Source organism: Puma concolor, chromosome C1, assembly GCF_028749965.1.
Source record: "Puma concolor isolate L17-30 chromosome C1, mPumCon1.1.hap2, whole genome shotgun sequence".
Lineage (NCBI taxonomy): Eukaryota > Metazoa > Chordata > Mammalia > Carnivora > Felidae > Puma > Puma concolor.
In genome coordinates, this window is record NC_141674.1 from 15,915,783 (window position 1) to 15,926,833 (window position 11,051).

General features: G+C 57.9%; 1 protein-coding gene across 4 annotated transcripts in view; it reads right to left on the bottom strand.

Annotated features, from left to right (window-relative positions):
• RAP1GAP (RAP1 GTPase activating protein) overlaps positions 1 to 10,830 on the bottom strand; it is a 65,727-nt gene extending 54,897 nt beyond the window's left edge. For 2 of the 4 annotated variants that reach the window (XM_086715943.1, XM_086715942.1), the window contains exons 1-2: positions 10,706 to 10,830; positions 6,966 to 7,143 (exon numbers count right to left, since the gene is read on the bottom strand). The gene's annotated coding sequence lies outside the window, so the exon portion shown is untranslated. The remainder of the gene's footprint in view (positions 1 to 6,965; positions 7,144 to 10,705) is intronic. The other 2 variants (XM_086715948.1, XM_086715947.1) reach the window with 2 other exon arrangements.
• Between the last annotated feature and the right edge of the window lie 221 nt (positions 10,831 to 11,051).

Sequence of the window (11,051 nt, forward strand, 5' to 3'; positions counted from 1 at the left end):
GCATCCCCAAGGACAGGGGAGGCCGAGGCCCCTCTCACGTATTATAAGCTGGAATCCAGCCAGCCTCCCTCTCCTGCCCCCCTGCTAATGGCATGGCCCTCTCTGCCCATTTTCAGGTAGGCTGAACTGGAAGGAAGACTGCTAGATGCCCAGAGCTCCACCCAGGGCAGGTGGGCTGACCAAACCCTGTACTGGGGGCAGGAGACTTGGGTTGCAGCCCCCCCCCTCCGAGCTCTGTTGGTCACTCATGTGTCCTAGCACAAAACCCTTCCCACTTGGAGCCTCCGCTGGTGCATCTTTAAGATGGGGGACAGGAAGGGCACCTGGGTGGCTCTGTCGGTTAAACGCCGACTTCGGCTCAGGTCATGATCTCACGGTTCGTGAGCTCGAGCCCCACGTCAGGCTCTGTGCTGACAGCTCGGAGCCTGGAGCCTGCTTCGGATTCTGTGTCTCCCTCTCTCTGCTCCTTCCTCACTCGTGCTCTGTCTCTCCCTCTGTCTCTCAAAAATAAATAACATTTAAAAAAATAGAAAAAAAATAAGGTGGGGGACAGGATGCCCTGACAATTCCCTAAAGTGCCAGCCCTTCCCACCCAGCCACTCTGGGATTCTGTGAACCCCTCTTCACCTGGCCAAGGTCCTCACCATGACAGTGGTTCTCAACAGGGGTGGTTCTGCCCCCTAAAGGACTTTAGAGAAATACATGAGGGTGGTTTTGCTCTTTAGCAATTACAAGGGACCACTGTCGTTCAGTGGGTAGAGGCCAGGAGAGCTTTGTCAGGAGAGTCCCACCTGAAGACCTGCCATGCATCAAATATCCTTGCAGACATTCACGTGGATGAAAGGCCTGTTTATCCCTTCCTAGAACCTAACTCTGGTTTACATGCGAGTATTTTTTAGTGTGGGTTTAATACATACTGAGTCTTCCAAAGATGCAACTACTGGAAGCCACTCTGAACTAGAAATCAGGTATAGTTATAATATTTTTCTGCCCTTAAATGTAAAGGTTACACATACATATCACACAGGTGCAAGCATTTGGTTACTCCATTAGGTCCTGGGGTGTGATCATGCCAGGGTATTTAGCTATGGAAGTAGAGGGCTTTTACTTCTCTTAGGGCATTATATTGTTTGGCTTTTGAAATGGGTGCGTAGGTAGGCTTATTATCTAGGAATGCCGTTAGGAAGGTAAACAATGCGCTTGTAAGTAGTGTTCTGAATCGGGCCTGAGGAGTCCGCCGCGGTCCCGGACGCCCTCAGCTGGCCATCACAGGAACTTCAGGGTGAGGGCCAGCCGGGCTCCAGCACCAGGGACAGCGCCCCGGGACAGCGCCCCGGGCGTCTCTCCTGGGGCGAGTGGGGACCCTGAGGGCGCCCGGAAGGACCGTCTTGTTTTCTCGGCTGTGCATTTGCCACCACCAGCCCCCCGCACTCCTCACTCTTTCTCTTGTGCGGAGGTGGTCCTAGAGCCTGCCGTCTCCCTTCTCCCTAGAGCGAACTGCCGCGCCTCTCCCGACCCACAATGGCACACCTGCGCGCCACAATGGCTGCACCTGTACCGCCGCCGCCCACCGTGTTCCCGCCGCCCCCTCTCCCCGGGACCCGTTCTCTCGATGTGCAGATCACAGGGCCGCACCTACGCGCTCTGGGACCTCTTTGATCCCCACAAAAGCCCCATGATGCAGACCGTGCAAGAGTTATACGGCAACCATGACCGATGGGGAAACTGAGGCTTGTAAACAGAGCAGAGCCAGCTTCTGACATCCCCTGAAGACCTCAGCCACCATCACATATGCATATGCCCCAGCTCAGTAAGAGCAACGACTAGTTCCCGAGGCCCTGTACCACGCACTCCGGTTGGTTCAGTTCTAATGATCACCCTGCAAATTAGATGCAATTATCACGCCCTGTTCACAGAGCAGGAAACTGAGGCCCAGAGGGGCTAAGCAGCTTGCCCCAGGGGTAGCAGAAGTAGAAGTGACTGTGAAGACCCTCTGAGGTCTTAACTCTGCTGTGAGTCGCTCTCAGGGACACTCTGCCAAGAAGAAAGCCCTTCAAACAGCACATGCTGCCCTGCCCTGACTTGGAGGCCTGAAAGCCTCCTGTACTTCAGGACTTGGGTGGGGCGGTTGCACCGGACTCCTGACCCCTCACAGAGGAACTCCTATCTCCCCATCCTTACAAAATTTAGCCTCACAAAGCACTTCCCTAAGGCACGCCGTAGGTGCTTAATATATACTTACTGCTTGGCTGAAGCCCTGCCTTCCAAGAACCAGGTTTTTAAATGCAAAACCACACAGCCTGAGCACAGAGCCTGGACACAGAACAGGGCAGAGGGAGCCATGGGGTAAGGGTTCAGGCATGAGACCCGGACAGAGCAGAGCTCCAGCTCATCCCTGAGCTGTGTGACTCTAAGCCTCAGTTCCCACATCCAGAAAACGGAGATACACTAGCTGGTAGCTCACAGAGCAGTGGTGAGCCTTAAAAGAGGTGATGTGCACAGAGAATGAACTTAGCCCAGTGCCTTATGCCCACGGAAGGCTGGCACGCTAGTGGTTGCCAATGCCATTGTCAGCAGAGTCTTCTTTGGGATGTGCAAAATCCAGAAGCCCCTGCTGAGTCATGCCCCCATTTCCACAGCGTAAAGCAGGCTGCAACTACACCATAGGCAAGCTGCAGGACAAGGAAAGAGGTTGAAAAATGCACAGTCTGTGGCTGGATTGGGGGCAGGAGGAGGGGGAAGAGGCAGCCATGGAGGCGGGGAGTTTAGGAATGCTTGGAGACCTACAATCTCACTGCCTCATCTGTGACTCTCAATTCCCCGTCTCAGACTCCAGATGAGCTCCCTGGTTTCCTTAGCATGGTAGGTGCTCCATAAATGCACAATGAATGAATGAACGAATGATGTCCCAGTTTGGGACTGATGTCCCAGTCCTAGTTTATTCCTATCACATTACACATAGGGGTTAACATTGGCATGGGTTCGAGTCAGACGGACCTATGTTGGAACCCTCACCTCTGTCACTTTCTGGTTTGTGACTTCTGACCATTTTCATAAATTTCTTGGAACCTCAGTTTCTTCATCTGTAAAAGGGATGGTAATGATAATAATAGTACTTCATAGGGTTGTTCTTAGGATTCAGCGTCAAGTGCTCAGCCCTGGCACACAGTAGACATTCAATAATTAGGGACTGTCTTTAGTACTGTTACTGGCCATGTGTTAGCACAGCCATATACTGAGTCATGAGACCCGGTCCTAGGCCCAGCTCTGCCACTGGATCACTGGCTCAGTGTGACGATGGGCAGGTCCCCATCCCTCTGGGCCTGGTTTCCTTCTCTGTATAATGAGGGCTCTCCAAGGCACCTTCTCAGTCTGATTTTCTGGGGCAGCCTGGCGTGTCGGGCAAGAGGCCTCCAGGGAACAGCTCTGCCCCTCCGTCTATCACTCTCAGAATGGAGAAGGAAAGTGTGTTCCCAAGACAGGGAGAAAGACGGGCATCACTGGGAGACCCAGAGCTTCCCCTGATACCTGCCCTATGCCCACCTCCACACTTCTCAGAACGGAACCAGCCCCCCAAGACACAGCCCCCTGCCCTGGCCCTAATGCAGAGGTGGTCCTGGAGGGATACCAGGTGGGCTCTGGGCCTCAGGGGTCCCAGGATGGTGCAATGGGGGAGAAGAGATCTGGGTTTGGAGTCCAGTAGCAAAGCTAGCTCTGTGCTCTCGGGCCCATCTCTTGGCTGCTCTAAACCTCAGTTTCCTCAGCCGCTAAGCAAGGAGGTGAATAACAACCACCACCCGAGTTCCTCGGGCCTCAAGGGCTCTGGCGTGCATAAGAGGCAACCCAGATGTGAAAGCCCTTTGTGAATTGCTACCATCAGGCATAATCATAATAATTATTATCTGTAAAACAAGGGGGTTGGACCAGCTGATCCCATGGGCTCCTCTCCAGCTCTGATGCTGAGGATTTCTGTTTCCAAGCTGGGAATTCATGCAGACACAGGCCAGGAGAAGCCAGGGTCTGCGGGATTGTACATCCCCAGGAGCCTCTGCAAACAAATCTCCCCATTCATTCATCCCTTCTCCCAACCCAGCCTGGGTGCTGAGCCTCAGCTACAGGCCACAAGGAAAGGGAAAAAGAGGGAGGAGGGCCTGGGAGGTTCAGGGCCATGTTCTCAAAGTGTGGGGACAGCCCGAGTGTGTACCCCCTCCCTGCCTCTGCCCAGAACTATCCCAGAACTATCCCTTCCCCTCTCTACTGCACCCTTCCCCTAACCCCATCTAATTCTACATGCAGTAGGCCAAAGTGGTTACGAGTGGAGTCAGACAGCCCTTAATTCAAATCTCAGCTCCAGCCACACACCAGCTGAGTGACCTTGGGCAGGCTCAGTGGGCCCAATAACGGTTACTCTGAGGATTAAATGAGATCCATGAAAAGTGCTCAGCATTGAGTCCCATATCTGTAAGTGCTCAATTAATGCCTCCCCTCCACCTGTGTTCTGTCACTCGGCCTCTATTCTGCTTCTCCCTTGCCAGAACCTTCCTGGAATCCCTGAGCCAGTCAGCTAGTTCCCACCCTGGCTGACACAGGGCAGGCCCCGACAATGTAGCATGAGGGCAGGGGTAGAGGACAGGTCCCAGGTTTCTCTGCCCATCAGAAGACCACAAAGGGCCAGACCTCCCCAGCCAGGGAGGTCTGGGGGCCTGCCTGGTGACTAGGAGAGGTGAAGGCTCTGCCCCAGGGACTCTGTCCAGTCCTGTTTCTGGGAGCTTGAAGCCCTGGAGGAGAGGCTGAGAGGGCACCCGTATGCACCTGGAAAAGCCCCAATATCTCAGGTGGAAGCAGGTGGTGAACGGGATGAGGCTGGAGCCCACAGCAGTTTGCCAGGATCGGATGGCCTCTCTTTGGACCTCCAAGATCAGGAAGGGGCAGGAGGGTGCGAGGCTGGCCTGCCACCCGCGTGGGCCTTGTCCTCGCAGTACCTTGCAGGTAGATGGCACACCCTAGTTTTGCGAATGGAGGGATCGGGTCTGCCTCAGCAGTTCGGGCACTGAGCATGCAGGCAGCACAAGAGAAAAGTTCCCAAGGTCACCTTCCATCAGCCGCCTCCATCCCACCCAGAAAGCCCTAACTTAGAGGATCAGGACCTTGGAGAAGGCTGTCCTCTGAGCAGGGGTTCGGGGTATCTTTCCCTCACAGACCTGGGGCCACAACTCAGGAGCAGAACAGAGGGCTGGACCCACATGTGTCTCCCTTCCATTGCCCACAACAGCCTGGCTGTGACAGGCAGGTGGCTCCTGTGGCCTTGAGCAGGTCACTGCCTCTCTGGTGGCTCAGGAGTCTGTCCTCACCCGCTGTTTACCCCAGATCCCAGCTGCCCCAAATCCTCAGGGGAGCCTGAGGAACAGGTAGTTACAAGAAACAGCACAATTCCCCCAAGAGACACAACACACCTGAGCGTCATATAGCACGGTCACCCACTCAAGTCTCATTGGAGCCACATTAGAAAGGCAGAAACTGCATCCGCCCATTCTACAGATGGAAAGGGGGGCCTGAAGGGGTCAGTGACTTGCCTGAGATCACTCAGCTAGTGGGGTGGGGTCAGAGGGGGAACATGGGTCTGCTGACTTCCAGCACAGATGGCAATGCCCTAGCTCCCTGAGCAGTCGGTGCCTTGGTCCTCTCACCTGTCCCGGGGATGGACGATGCTCCCTGGCACACACGAGGAAAATGAGACGCGGGGAACCAGGCAGTGGGGCCATTCTTACACAGCGGGCAGGGCAGAGAATGGTGCCAGGCTAGTTCCTCCTTCTTGACTGGTGAGCAGGTACCCACGGCCTGCCCACGGAAGGTTCGGCCAGCCCCTCTGATGGTTTCCCCACTGGCTTTCAGGGAAATGAAAACTGCTCAGTCTGGCATTCAAGGCCCTCCATACGCGGAGTCTAGCTCATCCCTACACACACCTTCCACTCCGCCAAACCTGATGTCCACCTCTCACACCGTAGCCAGTCACGCCCCAGGAACACCCCCACCCCCTATCACTATGCAACTCCTAATTCCACTAATAGCTGCCATTACCACTGACTGGCTACTGTGTGCCAGGCACTGACTCCCCCAGGTGGGGAGACCACCCATCTCCCGTGATTGCAATGCCAACTGCCTTGGCAATGTGAAGTTACGGGAAAAATTCCCACTATCTCAAAACATTGAAGAAAAGGCTTGTTTTTTCTTGCTGTAGTAAAATATTTGAAGTTTTTTAAAATAGATCTTTCTTCACGTTTTTCTGGCGTTTGTTTTTCTGTGCATTGCTATCTCTGAGTGGGGCTCTGTGATTTTCAAAGCAGCTCCCAGCCATCATGTCTGATCTGCACAAACAACGCTCCCAGGTAGGCAGGCAAACAAGGGCTCATCATCCCTGTCCCATGGAGAAAGAAAGGAGGCACAGAGAGAGTAAGTGACTTGTCCAAAGCCACACGGCAGAGACCAGACTTGGATTCCTGACAACGCCCAGCCCATCTCCTTTCAGTCGCCAACAAATACCATGAGCTGGGCACTGCCTCGGGTACTTGCCTATATTAGTCTCCTTAACCTTTGGAACAGCCCCATCAGGCAAACAGAGTGGGTGATCTGTACTTTACAGATAAAGAAATGGAGGCCCAGAGAGAGGGAATGACTTGCCCTAAGTTGTACAGCTATTCAGTGGCAGTCAGAATTTGACCTCAGGCCCTCGACTTCTAAAGGGCTTCCCCGGGGGAGGGTGGCTCATGTTGGCAGAGGTATTTACTAGTGGAGTGGGCACATCACTTTACCTCTGTGAGCCTTACCCCCTCATCTGAAATGTGGCCACAGTAACACCACACTGGGCTGTGGGAGGGACCGAATGATGCCACACCCAGCTCCTCTCTGTTGTCCCTGGGGCCCGTCCCAGTCCCCTAGGACACCCCCCCTGCTCAATAAATGCTTACCAAGTGTGCCAATGAGGTTCCTGCCGTCGTACCAGCACACGGCAGGTGCATCACAGGTTTGGCTCCTTTCTTCCAGTGGGACCTCCCTGTTTTGGGGTGTCTCTCCACGAGCACCCCTGTGCCTCTTCTCCCTTCCTCCTTCTCTGAGTCACTGCCTGCAAGTTGCTAGTCTTCAGCCCTAAAAATAGAGCACGTTTGGGGGCATAAAAATACCTACAGATGTAAACTATAGCTTCAGCCCCCTGCCCTCAGGTCCTACTCTGTTGACCCCAGGTTGGCCATCCCAGGGGGTCCCAGGACTGATGACCCCGGCCTAACCTAGTATGGACCTAGTTTTCAATCTGCCAGAAGGCCTTAGCCAGCAACACCCTTTTGCCCCATGATGTCCAGCAGAGCGAAACTTCCTTTCCTCGTTGGCATTCGGACTACCACCTCACACCTCACACTCCCTGGCCAGGCTGAGCTGCTCCCAGAGCTGGAGAAGGGCCCAGAGAAGCGAAATGATTTGCCTGGGCTGCACGGCCAGCAAGAGGCATGGCCAGGCCTGGACTCAGAACCAGCACTCTGGCAAGCCTAGGACGAGTGCCCAAATGAGAATGGCAAAGCCCAGAGCCCCTCGCTGCCCCCACCTAGCATCGGTCGGCCCCGGAGACTTTATCAGAGCCCACAGAAGCACCTCTCAGAAAGCTGCCCTCCAAGGAGCAGGGGTACAGCCAGGGTGCCAGGGCCCAGCCTGGCAGAGGATCTCAGAGGATTCCCCTCCCTTCACCCCAGCTGGCCTCTGGCCTTGCCGGGAGGGCAAAGCCGAAACCAGGACGTGGCAAGCTTTCCTGGCTCAGTGGCAAAGGAAAGGGAACCCCGGGGGGCTGCTTGGGCTGGGGTGTGCTCTGTGTTAGGAGGGGCCTGTGGAGCAGCGCCTTCAGGGACAGCAGAGGGGCCGCAGGGTGAAGAGGCTCCTTTGGCAGCCGGGCAGGTATGGGGGGAGGAGAGGAGAGGAGTACGTGGAGGGGGAAACACCAGACACTCTCCCAGTGTTCTTAGGGCCAGCCAAGCTGGGTTCATGTGAAACAGAAAAGAAGGTGAGGCTTTTCTGGGGGAGGTCAGAGGGGCCTCTGCCACCCCCTCCTGGGGTGATGAGGAGTTCACGTCCCACACGCAGGAAGCTGATGTAATGCACACGTGTGTGCGCCCGTGGTGGCCCGGGTGTGGGTGGGTGCAAGTGCATGTCTGCCAGGTTAATTTCTAAGGGCGTGGGGTTCTCTTGTGCTCTTTCCTGTGTGTGTATGGACCACGCATGTGCCCAGCGGGGGTTAACAGAAGCAGCTATCAGTCCGATGGGGGCTTCGAAGGAGGCTCTCCTTGCTGACAATGACCTCCATCTCTGCGTGTACATGTGCTGGATGGCGTGCCTCTTGGCGTCTGTAGTGTCGGTCAGAGTTGGAGGCGGGGGTCTCGGCCTGGGTGCGCCTGTGTGTTCCTGGGTTTGGGTCTCGGGGTGTTTGTGACTCACACCGTGTGTTTGTTTGTGTCTGGCTGTGCACGGGTCTCGGCTGTTTGTGCAGCCCGTGTGACAGCTCAGCAGCCTCTGACAGCCAGGACACAGGCCTCCATAGACAGACAGGTGTCGTGGAAGACAGACCTGCCCCAGGAGTCTTCAAAGGGCCTCTCAGCTCTGGAACACGACAGCCGGGCAGGGGGTGGGGCCAGGTGAGAAGGGGCTAAAGTAGGGTCTCAGGACTCCCTTACCCCAGGCCTGTGCAGACGCTGAGGGTCCTGAGGCCTGAGCAGTAGAGACGCCCCCCCCCCCAATCTGGAGCCAAAAAAGAGAGACCCCCTCTGCATTTCAAAAAGCCAAAGGAAGAATCCTTTTTGTCTCACAGGGGTGGAGGGTCTCTTGAGACCCCTGCCAGGCAGGCAACCTGGCACAGAGGGAAGAGGAGTAGGCTTTGCCCAAGGAAAGCTATGAGTCCCAGGGTGGGAACACCATCGTGGCCGTGGAAAGGGGCAGCAGAGCAAGCACGGGGCTCTGGGAGAGGAAGAAGGTCTGAGTTCTGGACCCCGAAGAAAGGTGGAGGGGTCCTCCTCAACCTGACCCAGCTTCTGCACCCCATCCAGATGCACATCCACCCCCCCAAGCAGCACAGGGAGCAGGTCACCTGTGGACCACTCCACACATGACAGACCCCCGCCCCCTCCCCAAATCCATCTAGATCAGGAGTCAGAGAGTTGATTTCAGCCCTGGCAGAAGGTGGCTCCACGAGCTTGGGCAGTTTATTTAGCCTCTCTAAGCCTCAGTTTCCTCATCTGTGCAATGGAGACCTCAGTGTGCACGCATGCGTAGACACACACACACACACACACCCCCACCTGAAACACTACTGTGTATGGGGAAGGTGCTCACGCCACCTGGGGATTAGTTGTTACCTAGAATCCTTTCTGAAGCCATTAAGGCACTCCTCCCCTTGAGGCTGAGGTCCTGGATGGAGAAATGTGGCGGGGGGGGGGGGGGATCTCTGGGACCAGCTGGGCAGGACCACCCCACCCCCACTCAGCTGCTGCCTTCTCCCCATTCAGGGTCAACTTTGGCTGACATTACTACAAAACAGACCCTCTTCCCCCCAGCTTCTTCTTCCAGACACCCTCGGGAAGGAGGGACCACTGCCCTCTGGCAGGGTGGGCTAAGAGCTGGGGACCCAGCTCCCTTTTGGGAGGAAATGACACCTCCTACTTCATTTCTCCTCTGCCTTTCTCTCCGACTCTGTCCTGACCCAGCTTCTCTCCTCGGCCCTTCCTGCTGGCCTCTGACTACAGAGAGGGAAAGAATGAAGAACGGGGACAGATGCCAATGCGCCATGTGTGAGAGGTGGGGTGTTCTTGTTGATTCCACCCCCAGGCCTGTGCTATGACCCCAGCAAGGACTCGGGGGTCACGCACAGGTTGGGGTCTAACCACCACAGAAGGAGGGCGCTCGCCTCCTGAGCTGGTGTGTGTGTGTGTGTGTGTGTGTGTGTGTGTGTGTGTGCGCGCGCGCGCGCTCCCGCGCACGCCCGCGCCCAAGCCCAGGCGCCCAAAGGCTGGCACCAAAGCGTCTGCGGGGCGCGGGGACCGCCCTGTGGATTCCCACCGAGTGTTCTGATCCTGCGGAGCCAGGGGAGGGAGGCGGCGAGGGGGCGCCCGGCTGCGTGACGCGGGTGCCCCGCTCCGCGGCGGGTCGGGAACACGGGCGGAGGGAGTGCGCTCTGTCCCTGGGGAAGCAAGGACATCACCGCCCTCTGGGCTCAGGGTCGTTGCCCCTGAGGACCCCCACTTCCCTCCTCTGAGGACCGGAGCGCCTCCTCCTGGCGGGGAGGGGGGGGCCTTAAGGCCCGGGGTCCCTGCCCAGGGATCGAAGGAACGCGCCCACTTCTCCGCGTCCCCTCCTCTGCACCCAAGACGCCCCCTCCCCAGGCAGAGGGCAGGCGGGACTCCCACCCACGCAGGGGGGTGGGACCCGCGCCCCCTCAGCGGCGGCCTGGACCCTGCCCGGCAGGCTGGGGTGGGGGGTGCTCAGCCGCCTCAGCCCAGGCCTGCCCCCCACGCCCGCCTCCGGCCGCGGCCAACCCGGCCCGCGCCCCCTCCCGCCGACCCTCGGGCCCCGGGTCCCCGCCCGCCCGCCGGTGCAGGGTCCTGGCGGCGGGCCGAGGGGAGCCGGGGCCGTCCCTTCCCCGTCCCCGGGCCGCACCCGGGCGGGGCGGACTCACCCGCGGGCCTGGGCCGGGCGTCCTGGGCTCGGCACTCCGGTGCCCGCGGCAGCCGCTGCAGCTCTGCTAGGACGCGGCTTCGCGTTCGCCGCCGCCGCCGCCGCCGCCGCCGCAGTTCGGGGAAGGGGGGGGGGGCGTCACGTGACCGCGGAGCGCTCCTTCCCCGGCGCCGCTCCCCCCGTCACTGCGGAGCCCGAGCCGCCGGCGAGGGAGCGGGAGCGGCTGAGGCCCCCGCCCCGCCGGCCCCGGCGCGCCCGTCGCCCCTCGCGGCCGGTCCCGGCGGCAGGCACTCTGTGCCCCCATTTCGCAGGTGGGGAAACTGAGGGCCAGCGAGCGCAAAGACTGG